We start from the raw sequence: 20,846 nt of genomic DNA, 5'->3' as shown, positions 1-20,846 counted from the left end.
CTGATGTAGTCATACTCAATTCTAGTCAGAATTTGAGTCTGATACTGCTCCATTGAACTAGTACTTTGTTTTTAAAATGTTTTAAATTAAAATGGTCTAAAGCATGAATTGCTTTTTTATTGAGACAAATTTGAACATGAAATTGAACTGTTATATTCAATTAGCTATCAATATCTCATTGCTCCTACGAATAATACATTTAAATGTTACAACAGCTTGCCATCCATGCACACACAATGTTAAGCTCTGCTTTCAAGTTTACCCAGTGTAGGCGATTTGCCATAAAGTATGTCAAAACCGCTTGCCATAGAACTACAAGGTCAAGGACAACGGTATTTGCAAGCAAGCTGATCTAACAGGGACTCTACTTTCCAATTAATTCAGTGTGTTCCCAAATGCTTCAAGAAATGTCATGTCTTAACCCATAACACGCAATAGTTTTGAACATGTTAGGCTACATGTTGGTGTTGAAGTGTTTAGATTCCCAGCGCTAGCCTAGTAGGCATTTTAACAACTATGGCTATGCTAACTGGCTAACACCAGTCAGCTGAGTTTAATTAGTGACGGAGATGGTTTCGTAGCCTCTTTGACAGCTCAGTGACATCAGGTATGTGACCTATTTATGTTTTTGCCAGCTAACTTTTAACATGATCTTCATATTCATTGTGATACCATATGGGCCTCATGCACATGAAAGATTAATATCATGCCATTATGTTGTTTAGAACACACCGTGAAATAAAGTTTTCACCCTACAACTTTGCTGATAACATTTCAAATAAATGCCAGTTAGCGCATTAGCAAGGATATTGTGTAACGTATAGGCTACTCTTGATGTAGTTTCATAGCCTTTTGCTTGTGTGTCGGTAGGCCCACTGCTAGATTTTGACAGGAGCTCGCGATATCGCTTTAACCCTTAAAGGAGTACCGTCACACCGGTGTGACGGGAATGTTGGGAAATGAACGTTCTAAAGAATATCTGGGTTCATTGAATTCAACATTGAATTTTAGAACCTTCAATTGTTGCGGAACCTACACCTTTAACCCTTTAGGCGCCAGAGGTTTTTTTCCGAAACGATCAATTTTGACATCTTCATTTCAAAAGGCTATATCTTAAAAGTGATAAGAGATAGAGACTTTCTGTAAATTAGAGAAATATTAAGGATGACCCAAAGTTTATGTAGATATTAAATGTTTATATCTAATTTGCATATTATGACGGCCATCTTGGATTATAGAATTTTCATGAAAAGTCCCCCCCCAAAATGTCCCTCACCTTCTGTATGCTATATTGCACAATACTGAATGCTCAGGTAAATAGTATGTAGTGTACAAACTGTGTAAATCATTACTAATAAATGGCAGAAACAAACAAACCAAATGCATGTAGCGGTAGACTGGCCTTTTGCTGTAGAGATTTTCCATTTACTACATACAGTAGGCACTCTGATTCCATGTATGGGGCACATATATATTATTCAGATGACACACAACCACAAGTAGACAAGACCTGTTTAGTTCAAAAGCTCATTTGCCACGGCAAGGCACAGATCAGGAGTGAGATGACAAGACAAGAGACAATGTTAGTATTTTTTTTCTTTTTGTTGTTTTTGTTGATGTTTTTTTTCTTAGCTGACAAAGACACACACATCACAAGGACATGAACACACAAAAAGGAACACATAGTGTATGTCCTAAATGATCAGGGAAATAGATAGCAAATCAAGAGTGTAAATCATTACTAATAAATGGCTGACATTTTTTTTTTTATGTAGCAGGCCTTTTGCTGTAGAGATAATGACTCCCTATCCCTATCCATACAGGGCCGGCATTCCCATCATCTTGTGATAGACTATGCATGACCTAATGTGTGTGTGTGTGGGAGAGGGAGAGAGCGTGTCACCACCTCCACCATGCGAGCAGCATGGCCAGATCTGCCTCGCGCGCGCTGAGTGGAGAGAATTTGCGCAGCTCGGACTAGGCCTACTGTCATTCTCATTGCGACTCCCCACACTGCCACTACGTTCCCCCCTAACTGTCCTATGAGCACTTCGACCTCGTCTAACATACCCAGTGGCATTAGACAAAGGCTCCACCACGTTACTGTCGCCGCGATTGTGGAGAGGCACAAGACAGAAGCTAGCGCTATGGACATTAGGCTACCTCCAGCCGCGTTCGCCACACCACTAACACCCTGCTAACTTCCCGATGAACACTCCGAACCCGTGAAACATTATTCCCACCAGTGGGCAACATTGGGCAAACGATTCAACGTTTGTGCTTGGTGTAAGCTAAACTATGGAGTAAACTCTCACTTTGTCCAGCTGCATCATTGCAAGGCAGGGAAGCATCTGAAGCCTCACTAAACGAATCACCGTCATTTCCTGAAGGCAGATATTTCCCTTCAGAATCAGGGTCCGCGAATAGAAGACCCAACACTTCATTTCAGGTAAACTTTTTTGATGCCATTAGACGATAATCTAATGCAAATACTCGCTAACGTTGACAATATCGCTCTGAAAAAGTGGCTCACACGCACACTAGCTCCGGTATTGCACGCACTGATTCAATGCGCTGTAGCTCAAAAGTTTTGTTTAAACCATGACCTTTTTCGGACTCGGGGATGACGTATGACATGTCTGCCATCTAGTGGAGTGGATGTCGAACGAAATATGACACCCTATTTGACTAAATCGGCCATTTTATTCAGTACCGCATCTTGTCGAGTAAACTCGACAGTGGCGCCTAGAGGGTTAAGGGTTAAAGTAAGCTACTTGGGCTCACGCAAGCTGTCAAACACTGTCCACTCGCCTATGTGGTGCACCCCTCTGGTTTATACATCCAGTGTTTATGTTAGCTAACTGTATCTGGATGTGTTGCTATCAGAGCAAGACGTTAGAGATGGCGCATGACATGCAGTGATGCCTCGTATAAAAAAAAAAATAAAAAACGCTATTTAAGCACCAAAATGAGGCACCGAAATCCACGTTGTTATTTAATGCAGTTACTACCGTTTGCGTCGGCACCGGTGCCATAGTAGAACCGTGTTTCGGTGCCTAACCCTAGTCATTATAGATTTTTTGATAGGTCTGTCCTGTGTAATACAGAGGTCTATAAGATTACCATGATGGCCTTTCTTTACAGGTGCTCTGGAGGTGTTTCACAACGCCATGCTGAAATACTTGCCCAAAAGACTAAGATATGAGACAATGGTTGCTCAAACAAAACTGGCCATCATGGACAACAATTTCAACGTTGGCAGAGAGCAGGCAGTGACTGCACAAGGTATAGTAGGATAATGCACAGCATATTTTAACGTTTTTGTGAATGCGTTTTTGTGATAATAACTAGGTATAATGTTTGACACTATAGGAACTCCAAGATCTTTCATTTAAAAAACAAAGCAAGGACTGGATAGTGAGGAAAATCTATGAGCCAACCAGTCAGACCTTCACCACTGGCCTTGTGGAACGTGTGTTGGAGAGAAGGCAGAACCAAACATCGAACCAAACACCTGATGACCGACCACATTTTCAGCAGCCTCCAAATATTACTTCTAAGCCTAGACCCCTAAAAGAGGATGCCATTGTTGCGTTTTGTGTCCACTCTGGTGTATACGGGGCTCCCGTAACACAGTAGAGATCGCTACTCCTGTAGGTGTGGGTGCATTCGTCTTCAGACTGTGAGGATTTCACAGGGTAAAAGAGGAAGTATATTTCAGTGTGTGTGTGATGCGAGGGCCCCTTTTCGACGGGTTTAGGCTGTACAAGAGGATTGACTTGATGGAGAGGCTCTCTCTATCTGAATCAAAATCAAAATAGGGTTTGGGGGCTAAGGAAAATAGACCACTTCAGAGTCTCACTATCTCTTAGTCGCTATTCCCTGTTCCCTTCGACTCGTACTTCAAATGTGGTTAACTTCACTAAAAGAGGAAGAAATTCAGAGCTGTATTTGCCATAGTTGTTTGTCATCAAAATCTGAGAGAGGGTAAAGACTCACTACAGACGTTCCTCTGTCTGTCTAGATCGGAGGGAAGATCAACTACCCTATTCTTTTGGGAGCTTTATCAAATTGAAATTAAAGCTCTTTTTAAATGACAGTCCTTGTAACACAGAACTTCAGTTGACCACAACGGATCTATAACAATTTAGATTCTATCCATAAATACACTTGTATTTATGAGACAGATTTCCGTATCCTCGCTTGGGTGTGTGATGTGCATTTAGACCACAACGGGCCCTAGACTTTAGCTTCACAATTTGACGCGCCAAATAAATTTGCTAACAAAGCCTTTTTGTTTTTTTGTCAGCCCTGTAGCATAGGACTTTCCTTCCCGAATGCCTGGCTGAGTTCACTACTCCTGTGTATGTCAGTGCAGTATTTTTTTTGCCCATATACAGTGTCTTAGAAAGTAGCCCTCAAACGGACGCCTTACTTACCCGGAGTGAAGTCAAATCTTTGGAGCAGGAGGCCCTATTGCAAGGCATCTGGGTTCTCAGCAACACAGGAGAGGCAGAAAAATACTAAAAAAACGCTAGACGGTCTTTTTACAAACTCCTAATCAAAGGTTAGGATTTTGACTTTTACTTAAATACAAACAAAATATACAAGGAATGAAAACTGTCTAAGTCTAAAGGCTAAATGCTCGGTCCAAAGAAAAATGAAAAGGAAAAAGAAGAACCTTGATGAAGGGGCCGTTCTCTTTTTATACCCCTCTCGGTCAGGCAGGACATGTCCTAGTTTGGTATTATATCTCATCATGAAATATTGGTTCTGCTTTTTGTTTTGCTGACAAACAGTTTCTTACAGCTGGTACATTATGTTCTTACATTCTGCCTTTACATTTTGTTCAAAGCACATCTCATTTAGCATAACACACTTTAATTCTAACACAAACTTAGCAAAACACTACGTTTTATAAGCAAACTTTCTTATATGTTCAATAAAAACATGCAAAATCATAACATGTTATTCTAGCAAAAACAATTTATGCTTTTAATTAAGAAAACACACTTCAATTCTAAGCTTCTAAGTTTTTAAACATTATAAGTCTAACTTGTTTCACACTGGTTGTCTATCATTATCTTGCCGCATTTGCACATTTTTATTTGTTTTAGAGCAAGCTGGATTTAAGCAGTAATATGACTAAAAATATTTTAATAGCAAATTATGATTCTCATTATTAATTATTATCACATCTTCACATTTGTATAGTCACGCTACACCATCCAGAAGCACCTAAGTAGATTTCTGTACAGTAGAAATACTGCACAAGTGTATAGGACATGTTTGGACATGTTTGAGTAGCCTACTACAGTATGCCCATTGCCAGCCACCCTGAGAAGTCAAAGGCGATTCAAAACGAGTCGGAAAAGTCGAGACAGGACCAATCGTCAAAATTTCGGTGTCCACCACTCTAGTTCATCCAAAGCAAAACGGAATTTTCCTTTAAGTGTAAAATACCGAACTTGTCCTTGCCGCCACTTCGACATTTAGACGCCAATGTCTAAGTAGCGGCATGTCGGAATAGCAGCATGTAACCATAGCAGAAAGCTCTGCCTCCTACTGTAGTTTTTGAAATTCTTGGGATTACAAGAAGTCCAGTATTCTGTAGCAGTCTAGGTGGGTTATATGGGACTAGGAGATCTTTAATATATTCTGGTATATAGTGATTGATAATGACTGACTGACTATTATTGTGTTACATGCTTCAAATGTAAAGCACTTTGAGCTGCATTCTGTGTATGAAAGGTGCTATACAAATAAAGCTTATTATTATTATTATTAATAATAATAATAATTAATATATATATTATTAATATATTCTGGTGCCCAGCCATTTATGGCTTTGTATGTTAGAAGTAATATTTTGAAGTCAATGCGACTTTTAACAGGTAGTCAGTGTAAAGATGCTAGCATGGGGGAAATATGTTCATATTTTTTGGTCCTAGTGAGTGTGCGAGCAGTTGCATTTGTATAAGCTGTAAGATCTTTAGACAGGTATTACCACAGCCAGCGTATAAAGCATTGCAATAGTCTATTCTTGAAGTTACAAAAGCATGGATTAATTTTTTGGCGTCTGGTAAGAATAAGGACTTCCTTATCTTTGAAATGTTCCTTAAGTGGTAAAATTAAGTTTTGGTGATCTGTTTTATGTGATTATTTAGTGATAGGTCCTGGTCAATTACAGTGGGCAGTGCTTCGACTTGGCCAGCTTCACTCGCGGTCCGCGCTTGGGATCACGCGACTTTAATTTGTATTTTCCCAGTGTGACGCTGCAACAACCCAAACAACCGGTAGATGGCTCAAGTGAGCAGGGTGTCTCGTAAAAAGAAATGGAGCCTGGAAAACCCTACACAGACTTCACTACAAACTTTAGCAGACTGGTTTAGAAATAATTTAATAGCCATAAATATGCCTGCCCTGCCCTAATAAAGAAATATTTGGTTAACTGAATCCCGTTTGCAGCCGTAGAAGAAACGCAGGACAAATTAAACATTCTGGTTTTCTCCGAGTGCAACGATGATAGACAGACATCATTTGGACAAAATATAGAGCATATTAACCTCCGTTGCTCAGCAAAATGCCTTCCTGTTACGTCCTGTTATCACGGAGTTACGATAAACGATTTTTGATGGACAAGTTTACTTCATTAGCGGTTTATTTTTTTGATTATTAAAGACTGATTTTCATTTAAAGGTTTGACTTCGTGCTTATTCAGTAGAGCATTTAGTGCTCTTCCCAGTCCCAGACGTTCACATTGCATGTTTGTTTGTAATGGATGCAACCGCAAGACACGCTTGTCATAGGCGCCGATACCGTGGATGCTCCGTCTCTCGGGCACCCACTGAAAACATCGAGCACCCACGTGTGACAGCTTACAGTCCCGGCTAAATTTACATTCATTTAAAATCAAACATCGCAGTTTATGTTAAATTCAGCATCTCTCATAATGTGATTGGATATGTTGCTGTCAATTCCCTACTTCATAATACACATAACTGGCGTCAGTGACGTCTTTGACATGAAGATCCCTGGAACTATGCTTCTAGCATTCTACCACAGGTCGAGAGGTGTAGTTGTAACTACACAACTTTACGATAGTGGTTGCGAACATTCGTTGCTACTATGGTTTTGGGAAACACTAACGTAGTGGAACGATGCATTGGACTATGTAAGTTCCAAATATGAATGCAATTCTGCGGCATAAAGCAGATGTATTTGTTTATTGTACAGAAAAATAAAAATGACATGTCAAGCAGTCAATTGACTACATTGCAGTCAAGAAGTAGGGCAAATTAATTTACGAAACCAAAACGTGGGTCATAGTTGTCTAAGCCTCTATTGAGTAGCCTGTTAAAAACGTCGCCAGATAGTATTAAATCGGCAACAACATTGTTTTCTGCAGAAGCCTACCCAAGGCTACAGATTAATTCTGAACAGTTATTTCTCTACTGGCTCAATTATCACACCACTGTTTTGATTTGCGTAGTTGCGTTAACCCCAACACTGACAATAATGTAGACAGCAAATTTCGATTTCCGTTACCACCGTGTAGTCAAGCCTTAAGCCATACCCAAGTAGCCTAAATCGAGGTAATGTTTAATTATGCATGATTTATTTTGTTATTGAATTCGTAGGCTGGGATTACTCTCGGCAACAATTATGTTTAATGGTAGATCCTGCTTTTTCAGAAGGGACCGCAGGCAGAGCGATGTACAGTGGTAGAGCGATGCACAGTGGCTGAAAGTGGTACTAAAGCTTCACGCAGCTTCACGCCGCGTAATGCGCGAATGAAGTGGTCATTTGAAAGCGATGCCCACTGTATAACTCCTAGGTTATAGGGTGAACCCCGTAACTTTAGCATTTGGGTTAGGGTTCTCTTTATAATTCACCAGACACTTAGAAAACATATCATGACACTGGTTACAAAATCAAGAAAACACCAAAAACGAGACCTACTTTTACGTGGCCTGACTGAGGTCATTAGGGACCTCAATATATCCAGCCTGATTGCTCGGGTCTGTTTGCCACTGGCCTCAGGCACATAATATAGGCTGGCAGTCTTCAAGTCATGGGCCATTGCTTTGCAGACGTTCTGCCTTTTGTCAAACGGAAGTGCGACATCTATCTGTGGGAGAGAAAGAGAGAGCTTTATGGATATAGAAAATGTTTTTATCAGCTTTTTGGTAAAGTTGATAGGAACATACATGGGTTGATATGGCTGTCCGGATGTCCTTTAATGTCGGTGACCCTGGAAGTCCACATTCACTCCACATATGACCCACAAACACTCCCATCCGCATCATCTCATGCCATGATGAGTTGAAGAACAATGTGTGGGGTGCATGGTCATACCCACGGAGGCTGGGTCTCAAAACACAAAACTCCCTTAGATGTTGGTAGAGCTGTTTTCCAATGCAGACCTTGGCAGCCCCAAAGGTCTTCGCTGTTTTATGCAAGGGTACCTGAGAAAATGTACAGGTATTAGTAAAGACAAACTTCACCAGACAGGTTGCAAGAACTTTACATGTATGCATTGGCCGCATTTGATGTACTCACCGTAATGGTAAAACTGCTTTTGATGTTATAAACGTGTTGGTATAGTCTAATTTGTATTGTATTTCTGGTTTGTCCCACGTATTGCTTAAGGCATTTGTTACATGTGATTAAATAAATACAATTAGGTGTTTGCGGGGTTAATGTTGGTTTTATTTTGAAGATTTTTTTAGTTGAACTACTTTTGATCCATATTTTTGGTTTAAAGGTTTCCATTTTAGTTTGGTTCCTGATTGGGTTTAAGGGAGCTAATTTACTTTTGGAAAGGAGATCTTTCAGATTTCTGTTCCTCCTGAAGGCAGAGATGACTTTATGATTTTGTAGGTTTTTTGTACCAGTAATAAACTTTTCAAAATTTGTTTTCACCAATCTATTAAATTGTACAGACACATTAGAATATGTAGACACCAGAGGTATTATTTTAGGTTCTTTGTCTAATTTAACTTTCTTTTTCTGGAAGTCTTTTAGGGCCCTTCGAAGAAACGACCTGGAATATCCTCTCTGTCGAAGAGTCGAGAACAATATCCTGGTGGCCTCATCAAAGTTTTCCTTTTCTGAACAGATCCTATGAAATCTTAATAGTTGTGACTTTATAATGCCTTTATATGTATGCTTAGGATGATAACTTGTCTTGTACAATAATGCGTGAGTATCAGTGTCTTTGAAATAAACTTTGAAACTTAATTGTCCTGTTTCTTTGAATGTCCGTCCTTTATATGTAATAATATCCAAAAAATTAACTTCACTGTCATGAATTGTATATTTAATTTTAATTGATTCTGAATGTGTGTTCAAGTGATTGGCAAATTCCATGAATTGTTTTTTAGAATAGTTCCAGACACCCCATATGTCGTCCAAAAACCTAAAGTAAAAGGTAGGTTTTAATGATGCTGTTTTTAGCGCTGCTTCCTCCCAATTTGCCATGAATATATTTGCATACGAGGGTGCAAACTTTTTACCCATGGCCGTCCCTTTGACCTGTAAATAAAATGTAGAGTCGAATTCAAAATCGTTTTTAGTTAAACTAATGTCCAACAACTGTAACAGAAATGTATCCGGTCGTTTTGGGTCTGGATATTTATCAAACTGTTTTTGAATAGCCTCTAAACCCAATCTGGTCTCTATATTTGTATAGAGGCTATCTATGTCAATTGTAAATAGATATGCTGATGGGGGAATTTTTAGCAACTTGACTTTTTCAATGAAGTCATACGAATCCTTTAGAAAACTAGGGTGTCTGTTAGACAGGGGGTTTAAATAATATTCAATAAACTCTGCGATCAGGTAGGTCTCACTATCACAATCAGACACAATTGGTCTTCCAGGCGGGATTTCTCCAGGTTTACTCCAGGTAAGTGGTTCTTTGTGTACCTTTGGTAATAAATAAAATCTTCTAGGTCTTGGTATGTCATTTCCCAGTAAGTATTGTCTTTGTTTTCTGTTAATGTATCCTTTCTGTACTAATTTATCCAATATTTTTTTAACTTTTTCAATTGTTTCCATGTAAATAGGTTTTGTTAATTTCTTATAATGCTCCGTATTGCCAAGTTGTCTCAGCCCTTCCCATATATATTGTTCCCTATCCATGATAACTATGATGTTTCCTTTATCCGCAGGTTTAATTACTATATGTTTATTTCCTTGTAATTGTCTTAGTGCTTTAATTTCATCTTCGTCCAGATTTTGTTCAATTTTCTGACCCCAATGTAAATTTTTAAATGCATAATTGTCTGCTGTAATTATTTTTTGGATGGATGGCGGTAATTGATTAAAGGTAGGTGTCCAATCAGACTTTGGGATAAATGGGAGTTGGGGGGTTGTTCCTTTCCCTTCGAAAAAGGTTACTAATTTGAGTCTTCTATTTTCGATCCTTGTTGTGGTGAATGAGTAGGTGTCATTGTTGTTGTTATTTTCACAGGTAAGTTGGGGGATTGTGGAGTCTGTGGGGGTTCAGACTCCACGGTGAGGTCAAGTAAATCCCCGATTTGTTCTGATTTTTGTGTTTGTACCCAATTGTCCAATGTTTGTTGATCTCTTTTGTTGTTAACAGGTTCCTGTGGTTGGCTGACCGGGTGTAGTTCGATGGTTATCTCCGGTTCAAGTACCACACATGAGTTCTTTGTTTTTTGTGTTTTAACCCTTTGTTGTTTTATTTTTTGCAGGTTTGTCGGTGTAAGAAGAGGGCCCTTTGGCGGTGGCAGAGGAGGAAAATCCTCGTCAAAGGACCAGTCGCCTTTCTGTCCAGCTGTTTTTGCCTCTCCAACTAATTCAGAGGCAACCTGTGTTGTCTCCTCCAGGAGCTGTTCGGCCCGAGCAACAGTTTCCATTTTCAATTTTCGTCCAAAATGTCTGATTGCCCATTTCTTGGCTATATTAAAGGCTGTGTGCCACTCTTCATCAATAAGGGACATCAGTTCCCCAAGTGTCTCCTGGATTCCTAATTCATAATGTTGCTCAAGAATGAGTTGTGTATTGTACGCTTTCGATCCTTGTTGTGGTGAATGAGTAGGTGTCATTGTTCTTGTTATTTTCACAGGGTTAGGGGATAAGGGATAAAAACTACCATCGGGAAGCTCCTGGAAACGCCTCAAAGGGATATCTCGGGCTAGGAAGGTCCAAACATCATGAAACTCATACCACTTATTCTACTTGTTAAGACGCTTCTTTTGAGACCACCCTCGACTTCCTCCGATAACCGGAAGTTGGTTAAAAACCGGAAATAAACATAAAAATCCTTATCTCTCGAGAACGGAAGGTCGTAGAAAGAAGCGGACAAGTTCCCCGGCTTCCTCGTGGCCGGTTTTGGGGAGGCGGAAAAGAAAATATTTGACCTATGACCTTTCGTTCGGAAGTTATAGCCGTTTAAAGTTTCCCCATTGAAATGAATGGGAAAAATCCAAAGTGGGTTCTGAAAAAAGTTCCCCCAGAAAGTGTATAGGAGTACGTTTCAGGTGATTCTGAGTCGAATGGCATACCTTTGTAGTGAACTTTTTTTTCCCTAACAAATTTTTTTTACTGTTTGAGTGGATAGATCTTTGAAAATGACTTACTGTTGCACCCCTCCATTTCGCCACTAGGGGTAGGGTTCGAGAGTTATGAAAGAAAATGTGTTTGAATGGAAACCCAATGGAAATATGTTGGACGACTGGTTAGGGCTAGGACAAGGGTATGGTATGGTATGATAGGGGGTAATAGCCACAAGTGCACCGGGGTGCAGTTGGTTTTAGGGGATAGGGGGTAATAGCCACAAGTGCACCGGGGTGCAGTTGGTTTTAGGCCACAAGTCGTGCAGCGTTGGTGTTAGACTGGCGGCACCCCCATGCGCCCCCATGTTTTCTGACGCTCCGGACGCAATGGCGCCACCCCCGTCTCGCTGTGACCTTGCGTCGCGGAGCTAGGCGGTTGGCTAGGGCCAGAATCGTATACGAATCCGCAGTTAGCGTGCTTCCACATGCGGGGGGGGGGGGTCGGGATTCACATGTGAGCGCCTCCCTAGCGTGACTAGTGTCGCCCTCGTGTGGAAATCAGGCAGCTATGCCTCAGTGTTTTCACTCTCACTATCCCTGACTATGATAGGGGGTAATAGCCACAAGTGCACCGGGGTGCAGTTGGTTTTTTGGCCACAAGTCGTGCAGCGTTGGTGGTAGACTGGCGGCACCCCCATGCGCCCCCATGTTTTCTGACGCTCCGGACGCAATGGCGCCACCCCCGTCTCGCTGTGACCTTGCGTCGCGGAGCTAGGCGGTTGGCTAGGGCCAGAATCGTATGTGAATCCGCAGCTAGCGTGACATGTTCATCACATACGACTCTTGACTTAGCGGGTTTTCAGTCTTGGCCCCTTAGTGGCAGGGTTAGGGTTAGGGTTAGGTTAGGGGAACATGATATTTAGTGGAGTGGGTGACTGTGAATGCACTGGCCGATTGGATCCAACCACACCAACAAGGAGGGGAATAGGGTATGAAAGGTCAACTGTCTATAAATAAAATAATATAAATATGAAAATTATTTAATTAAGAAATAAGTAAATATAGAAAAGGGAAAGAAAGAAAATAAATAAACAACTCATGAAGGGTTAGGATAGGGGGTGGCTAGGATAAGGTTAGGGTTAGGGTTAGGGTTAGGGTTAGGTTAAGGTAAGTGGACAGGTGTGGAGAGGACACCTGGATTCCGGAGGGAGGCTGGCGCGGAGAAGACACCTGAATTCCGGACGGGAGGCACAGGCAAGCTAGCACGGTCCTTCCCGTGTTTTCATCAGGGCTTCCCCACACTCGTCCTTCCCATAGTTTCACCAGGGCCCCCCCACACCTGACCGTATCCGCGGCCTGGACCAAAGTCCAGACTCACGTTAGGCACGGTCCTTCCCATGTTTTCATCGGGGCTTCCCCACACTTAGCCAAAATAGGCCTTAAAAATTAGGCGAATTGCCATAGGGTTATGGTTAGGGTTTAGCTATGATTAGGCTAGTCCAGATAGACATAATAGCCCATTGTCATGCCACTAAGTGGCTATGACTGTAAAACATTCCCCAAGTAGGGTTAGGTTTAGGCAATTAGCCTTAGAAAAATTCCCAAATAGGGTTAAAGTTAGGCAAATAGCCTTAAGGGTTCAAAAAATTAGGGTTAGCATACATGCTCCCTTGTTGCAACGTTTCGAGTCAATTAGATCTTCATCAGGCAAGGAGATGTTGCTAGGGTTAGGGTTAGGGTTAGGGTTAGGGTTAGGGTTAGGGTATAGGGCAAAAAACGAACTTTCTCCAAGCTTGGAGAAGACTAGGGGTTAGGTTATAGGCTTAAAACCCCGAATTAGATGGGCGTCTAATAACTCACCCTCATTGCTAATAGCCATAACTCAAGATAGGAAGGTAGTAGAGACGTGCAACCAACTATGCTATGTAGTAAAGGGCCAGACCTTTCGATTGAGCCCACCCTCGACCTCCTCCGATGACCGGAAGTTGGTTAAAAACAGGAAATAAAACATAAAATCCTTATATCTCGAGAACGGAAGGTCGTAGAAAGAAGCGGACAAGTTCCCCGGCTTCCTCGTGGCCGGTTTTGGGGAGGCGGAAAAGAAAATATTTGACCTATGACCTTTCGTTCGGAAGTTATAGCCGTTTTTAGTTTCCCCATTGAAATGAATGGGAAAAATCAAAAATTCTTCTAAGTCCAAAGTGGGTTTTGAAAAAAGTTCCCCCAGAAAGTGTATAGGAGTACGTTTCAGATGATTCTGAGTCGAATGGCATACCTTTGTAGTGAACTTTTTTTTTTTCCCTAACAAATTTTTTTTACTGTTTGAGTGGATAGATCTTTGAAAATGACTTACTGTTGCACCCCTCCATTTCGCCACTAGGGGTAGGGTTCGAGAGTTATGAAAGAAAATGTGTTTGAATGGAAACCCAATGGAAATATGTTGGACGAATGGTTAGGGTTAGGACAAGGGTATGATAGGGGGTAATAGCCAAAAGTGCACCGGGGTGCAGTTGGGTTAGGGTTAGGGTTAGGGTTAGGGTTAGGGTTAGGGTTAGGGTATAGGGCAAAAAACGAACTTTCTCCAAGCTTGGAGAAGACTAGGGGTTAGGTTATAGGCTTAAAACCCCGAATTAGATGGGCGTCTAATAACTCACCCTCATTGCTAATAGCCATAACTCAAGATAGGAAGGTAGTAGAGACGTGCAACCAACTATGCTATGTAGTAAAGGGCCAGACCTTTCGATTGAGCCCACCCTCGACCTCCTCCGATGACCGGAAGTTGGTTAAAAACAGGAAATAAAACATAAAATCCTTATATCTCGAGAACGGAAGGTCGTAGAAAGAAGCGGACAAGTTCCCCGGCTTCCTCGTGGCCGGTTTTGGGGAGGCGGAAAAGAAAATATTTGACCTATGACCTTTCGTTCGGAAGTTATAGCCGTTTTTAGTTTCCCCATTGAAATGAATGGGAAAAATCAAAAATTCTTCTAAGTCCAAAGTGGGTTTTGAAAAAAGTTCCCCCAGAAAGTGTATAGGAGTACGTTTCAGATGATTCTGAGTCGAATGGCATACCTTTGTAGTGAACTTTTTTTTTTTCCCTAACAAATTTTTTTTACTGTTTGAGTGGATAGATCTTTGAAAATGACTTACTGTTGCACCCCTCCATTTCGCCACTAGGGGTAGGGTTCGAGAGTTATGAAAGAAAATGTGTTTGAATGGAAACCCAATGGAAATATGTTGGACGAATGGTTAGGGTTAGGACAAGGGTATGATAGGGGGTAATAGCCAAAAGTGCACCGGGGTGCAGTTGGGTTAGGGTTAGGGTTAGGGTTAGGGTTAGGGTTAGGGTATAGGGCAAAAAACGAACTTTCTCCAAGCTTGGAGAAGACTAGGGGTTAGGTTATAGGCTTAAAACCCCGAATTAGATGGGCGTCTAATAACTCACCCTCATTGCTAATAGCCATAACTCAAGATAGGAAGGTAGTAGAGACGTGCAACCAACTATGCTATGTAGTAAAGGGCCAGACCTTTCGATTGAGCCCACCCTCGACCTCCTCCGATGACCGGAAGTTGGTTAAAAACAGGAAATAAAACATAAAATCCTTATATCTCGAGAACGGAAGGTCGTAGAAAGAAGCGGACAAGTTCCCCGGCTTCCTCGTGGCCGGTTTTGGGGAGGCGGAAAAGAAAATATTTGACCTATGACCTTTCGTTCGGAAGTTATAGCCGTTTTTAGTTTCCCCATTGAAATGAATGGGAAAAATCAAAAATTCTTCTAAGTCCAAAGTGGGTTTTGAAAAAAGTTCCCCCAGAAAGTGTATAGGAGTACGTTTCAGATGATTCTGAGTCGAATGGCATACCTTTGTAGTGAACTTTTTTTTTTTCCCTAACAAATTTTTTTTACTGTTTGAGTGGATAGATCTTTGAAAATGACTTACTGTTGCACCCCTCCATTTCGCCACTAGGGGTAGGGTTCGAGAGTTATGAAAGAAAATGTGTTTGAATGGAAACCCAATGGAAATATGTTGGACGAATGGTTAGGGTTAGGACAAGGGTATGATAGGGGGTAATAGCCAAAAGTGCACCGGGGTGCAGTTGGGTTAGGGTTAGGGTTAGGGTTAGGGTTAGGGTTAGGGTATAGGGCAAAAAACGAACTTTCTCCAAGCTTGGAGAAGACTAGGGGTTAGGTTATAGGCTTAAAACCCCGAATTAGATGGGCGTCTAATAACTCACCCTCATTGCTAATAGCCATAACTCAAGATAGGAAGGTAGTAGAGACGTGCAACCAACTATGCTATGTAGTAAAGGGCCAGACCTTTCGATTGAGCCCACCCTCGACCTCCTCCGATGACCGGAAGTTGGTTAAAAACAGGAAATAAAACATAAAATCCTTATATCTCGAGAACGGAAGGTCGTAGAAAGAAGCGGACAAGTTCCCCGGCTTCCTCGTGGCCGGTTTTGGGGAGGCGGAAAAGAAAATATTTGACCTATGACCTTTCGTTCGGAAGTTATAGCCGTTTTTAGTTTCCCCATTGAAATGAATGGGAAAAATCAAAAATTCTTCTAAGTCCAAAGTGGGTTTTGAAAAAAGTTCCCCCAGAAAGTGTATAGGAGTACGTTTCAGATGATTCTGAGTCGAATGGCATACCTTTGTAGTGAACTTTTTTTTTTTCCCTAACAAATTTTTTTTACTGTTTGAGTGGATAGATCTTTGAAAATGACTTACTGTTGCACCCCTCCATTTCGCCACTAGGGGTAGGGTTCGAGAGTTATGAAAGAAAATGTGTTTGAATGGAAACCCAATGGAAATATGTTGGACGAATGGTTAGGGTTAGGACAAGGGTATGATAGGGGGTAATAGCCAAAAGTGCACCGGGGTGCAGTTGGGTTAGGGTTAGGGTTAGGGTTAGGGTTAGGGTTAGGGTTAGGGTATAGGGCAAAAAACGAACTTTCTCCAAGCTTGGAGAAGACTAGGGGTTAGGTTATAGGCTTAAAACCCCGAATTAGATGGGCGTCTAATAACTCACCCTCATTGCTAATAGCCATAACTCAAGATAGGAAGGTAGTAGAGACGTGCAACCAACTATGCTATGTAGTAAAGGGCCAGACCTTTCGATTGAGCCCACCCTCGACCTCCTCCGATGACCGGAAGTTGGTTAAAAACAGGAAATAAAACATAAAATCCTTATATCTCGAGAACGGAAGGTCGTAGAAAGAAGCGGACAAGTTCCCCGGCTTCCTCGTGGCCGGTTTTGGGGAGGCGGAAAAGAAAATATTTGACCTATGACCTTTCGTTCGGAAGTTATAGCCGTTTTTAGTTTCCCCATTGAAATGAATGGGAAAAATCAAAAATTCTTCTAAGTCCAAAGTGGGTTTTGAAAAAAGTTCCCCCAGAAAGTGTATAGGAGTACGTTTCAGATGATTCTGAGTCGAATGGCATACCTTTGTAGTGAACTTTTTTTTTTTCCCTAACAAATTTTTTTTACTGTTTGAGTGGATAGATCTTTGAAAATGACTTACTGTTGCACCCCTCCATTTCGCCACTAGGGGTAGGGTTCGAGAGTTATGAAAGAAAATGTGTTTGAATGGAAACCCAATGGAAATATGTTGGACGAATGGTTAGGGTTAGGACAAGGGTATGATAGGGGGTAATAGCCAAAAGTGCACCGGGGTGCAGTTGGGTTAGGGTTAGGGTTAGGGTTAGGGTTAGGGTTAGGGTATAGGGCAAAAAACGAACTTTCTCCAAGCTTGGAGAAGACTAGGGGTTAGGTTATAGGCTTAAAACCCCGAATTAGATGGGCGTCTAATAACTCACCCTCATTGCTAATAGCCATAACTCAAGATAGGAAGGTAGTAGAGACGTGCAACCAACTAGGGTTAGGGTTAGGGTTAGGGTTAGGGTTAGGGTTAGGGTTAGGGTTAGGGTTAGGGTTAGGGTTAGGGTTAGGGTTAGGGTTAGGGTTAGGGTTAGGGTTAGGATAGGGGGTAATAGCCACAAGTGCACCGGGGTGCAGTTGGTTTTTTGGCCACAAGTCGTGCAGCGTTGGTGGTAGACTGGCGGCACCCCCATGCGCCCCCATGTTTTCTGACGCTCCGGACGCAATGGCGCCACCCCCGTCTCGCTGTGACCTTGCGTCGCGGAGCTAGGCGGTTGGCTAGGGCCAGAATCGTATGTGAATCCGCAGCTAGCGTGACATGTTCATCACATACGACTCTTGACTTAGCGGGTTTTCAGTCTTGGCCCCTTAGTGGCAGGGTTAGGGTTAGGGTTAGGTTAGGGGAACATGATATTTAGTGGAGTGGGTGACTGTGAATGCACTGGCCGATTGGATCCAACCACACCAACAAGGAGGGGAATAGGGTATGAAAGGTCAACTGTCTATAAATAAAATAATATAAATATGAAAATTATTTAATTAAGAAATAAGTAAATATAGAAAAGGGAAAGAAAGAAAATAAATAAACAACTCATGAAGGGTTAGGATAGGGGGTGGCTAGGATAAGGTTAGGGTTAGGGTTAGGGTTAGGGTTAGGTTAAGGTAAGTGGACAGGTGTGGAGAGGACACCTGGATTCCGGAGGGAGGCTGGCGCGGAGAAGACACCTGAATTCCGGACGGGAGGCACAGGCAAGCTAGCACGGTCCTTCCCGTGTTTTCATCAGGGCTTCCCCACACTCGTCCTTCCCATAGTTTCACCAGGGCCCCCCCACACCTGACCGTATCCGCGGCCTGGACCAAAGTCCAGACTCACGTTAGGCACGGTCCTTCCCATGTTTTCATCGGGGCTTCCCCACACTTAGCCAAAATAGGCCTTAAAAATTAGGCGAATTGCCATAGGGTTATGGTTAGGGTTTAGCTATGATTAGGCTAGTCCAGATAGACATAATAGCCCATTGTCATGCCACTAAGTGGCTATGACTGTAAAACATTCCCCAAGTAGGGTTAGGTTTAGGCAATTAGCCTTAGAAAAATTCCCAAATAGGGTTAAAGTTAGGCAAATAGCCTTAAGGGTTCAAAAAATTAGGGTTAGCATACATGCTCCCTTGTTGCAACGTTTCGAGTCAATTAGATCTTCATCAGGCAAGGAGATGTTGCTAGGGTTAGGGTTAGGGTTAGGGTTAGGGTTAGGGTTAGGGTATAGGGCAAAAAACGAACTTTCTCCAAGCTTGGAGAAGACTAGGGGTTAGGTTATAGGCTTAAAACCCCGAATTAGATGGGCGTCTAATAACTCACCCTCATTGCTAATAGCCATAACTCAAGATAGGAAGGTAGTAGAGACGTGCAACCAACTATGCTATGTAGTAAAGGGCCAGACCTTTCGATTGAGCCCACCCTCGACCTCCTCCGATGACCGGAAGTTGGTTAAAAACAGGAAATAAAACATAAAATCCTTATATCTCGAGAACGGAAGGTCGTAGAAAGAAGCGGACAAGTTCCCCGGCTTCCTCGTGGCCGGTTTTGGGGAGGCGGAAAAGAAAATATTTGACCTATGACCTTTCGTTCGGAAGTTATAGCCGTTTTTAGTTTCCCCATTGAAATGAATGGGAAAAATCAAAAATTCTTCTAAGTCCAAAGTGGGTTTTGAAAAAAGTTCCCCCAGAAAGTGTATAGGAGTACGTTTCAGATGATTCTGAGTCGAATGGCATACCTTTGTAGTGAACTTTTTTTTTTTCCCTAACAAATTTTTTTTACTGTTTGAGTGGATAGATCTTTGAAAATGACTTACTGTTGCACCCCTCCATTTCGCCACTAGGGGTAGGGTTCGAGAGTTATGAAAGAAAATGTGTTTGAATGGAAACCCAATGGAAATATGTTGGACGAATGGTTAGGGTTAGGACAAGGGTATGATAGGGGGTAATAGCCAAAAGTGCACCGGGGTGCAGTTGGGTTAGGGTTAGGGTTAGGGTTAGGGTTAGGGTTAGGGTTAGGGTATAGGGCAAAAAACGAACTTTCTCCAAGCTTGGAGAAGACTAGGGGTTAGGTTATAGGCTTAAAACCCCGAATTAGATGGGCGTCTAATAACTCACCCTCATTGCTAATAGCCATAACTCAAGATAGGAAGGTAGTAGAGACGTGCAACCAACTATGCTATGTAGTAAAGGGCCAGACCTTTCGATTGAGCCCACCCTCGACCTCCTCCGATGACCGGAAGTTGGTTAAAAACAGGAAATAAAACATAAAATCCTTATATCTCGAGAACGGAAGGTCGTAGAAAGAAGCGGACAAGTTCCCCGGCTTCCTCGTGGCCGGTTTTGGGGAGGCGGAAAAGAAAATATTTGACCTATGACCTTTCGTTCGGAAGTTATAGCCGTTTTTAGTTTCCCCATTGAAATGAATGGGAAAAATCAAAAATTCTTCTAAGTCCAAAGTGGGTTTTGAAAAAAGTTCCCCCAGAAAGTGTATAGGAGTACGTTTCAGATGATTCTGAGTCGAATGGCATACCTTTGTAGTGAACTTTTTTTTTTTCCCTAACAAATTTTTTTTACTGTTTGAGTGGATAGATCTTTGAAAATGACTTACTGTTGCACCCCTCCATTTCGCCACTAGGGGTAGGGTTCGAGAGTTATGAAAGAAAATGTGTTTGAATGGAAACCCAATGGAAATATGTTGGACGAATGGTTAGGGTTAGGACAAGGGTATGATAGGGGGTAATAGCCAAAAGTGCACCGGGGTGCAGTTGGGTTAGGGTTAGGGTTAGGGTTAGGGTTAGGGTTAGGGTATAGGGCAAAAAACGAACTTTCTCCAAGCTTGGAGAAGACTAGGGGTTAGGTTATAGGCTTAAAACCCCGAATTAGATGGGCGTCTAATAACTCACCCTCATTGCTAATAGCCATAACTCAAGATAGGAAGGTAGTAGAGACGTGCAACCAACTATGCTATGTAGTAAAGGGCCAGACCTTTCGATTGAGCCCACCCTCGACCTCCTCCGATGACCGGAAGTTGGTTAAAAACAGGAAATAAAACATAAAATCCTTATATCTCGAGAACGGAAGGTCGTAGAAAGAAGCGGACAAGTTCCCCGGCTTCCTCGTGGCCGGTTTTGGGGAGGCGGAAAAGAAAATATTTGACCTATGACCTTTCGTTCGGAAGTTATAGCCGTTTTTAGTTTCCCCATTGAAATGAATGGGAAAAATCAAAAATTCTTCTAAGTCCAAAGTGGGTTTTGAAAAAAGTTCCCCCAGAAAGTGTATAGGAGTACGTTTCAGATGATTCTGAGTCGAATGGCATACCTTTGTAGTGAACTTTTTTTTTTTCCCTAACAAATTTTTTTTACTGTTTGAGTGGATAGATCTTTGAAAATGACTTACTGTTGCACCCCTCCATT

This window comes from Alosa sapidissima, chromosome 1, assembly GCF_018492685.1.
Source record: "Alosa sapidissima isolate fAloSap1 chromosome 1, fAloSap1.pri, whole genome shotgun sequence".
NCBI lineage: Eukaryota > Metazoa > Chordata > Actinopteri > Clupeiformes > Clupeidae > Alosa > Alosa sapidissima.
This window is presented reverse-complemented; position numbering follows the sequence as displayed.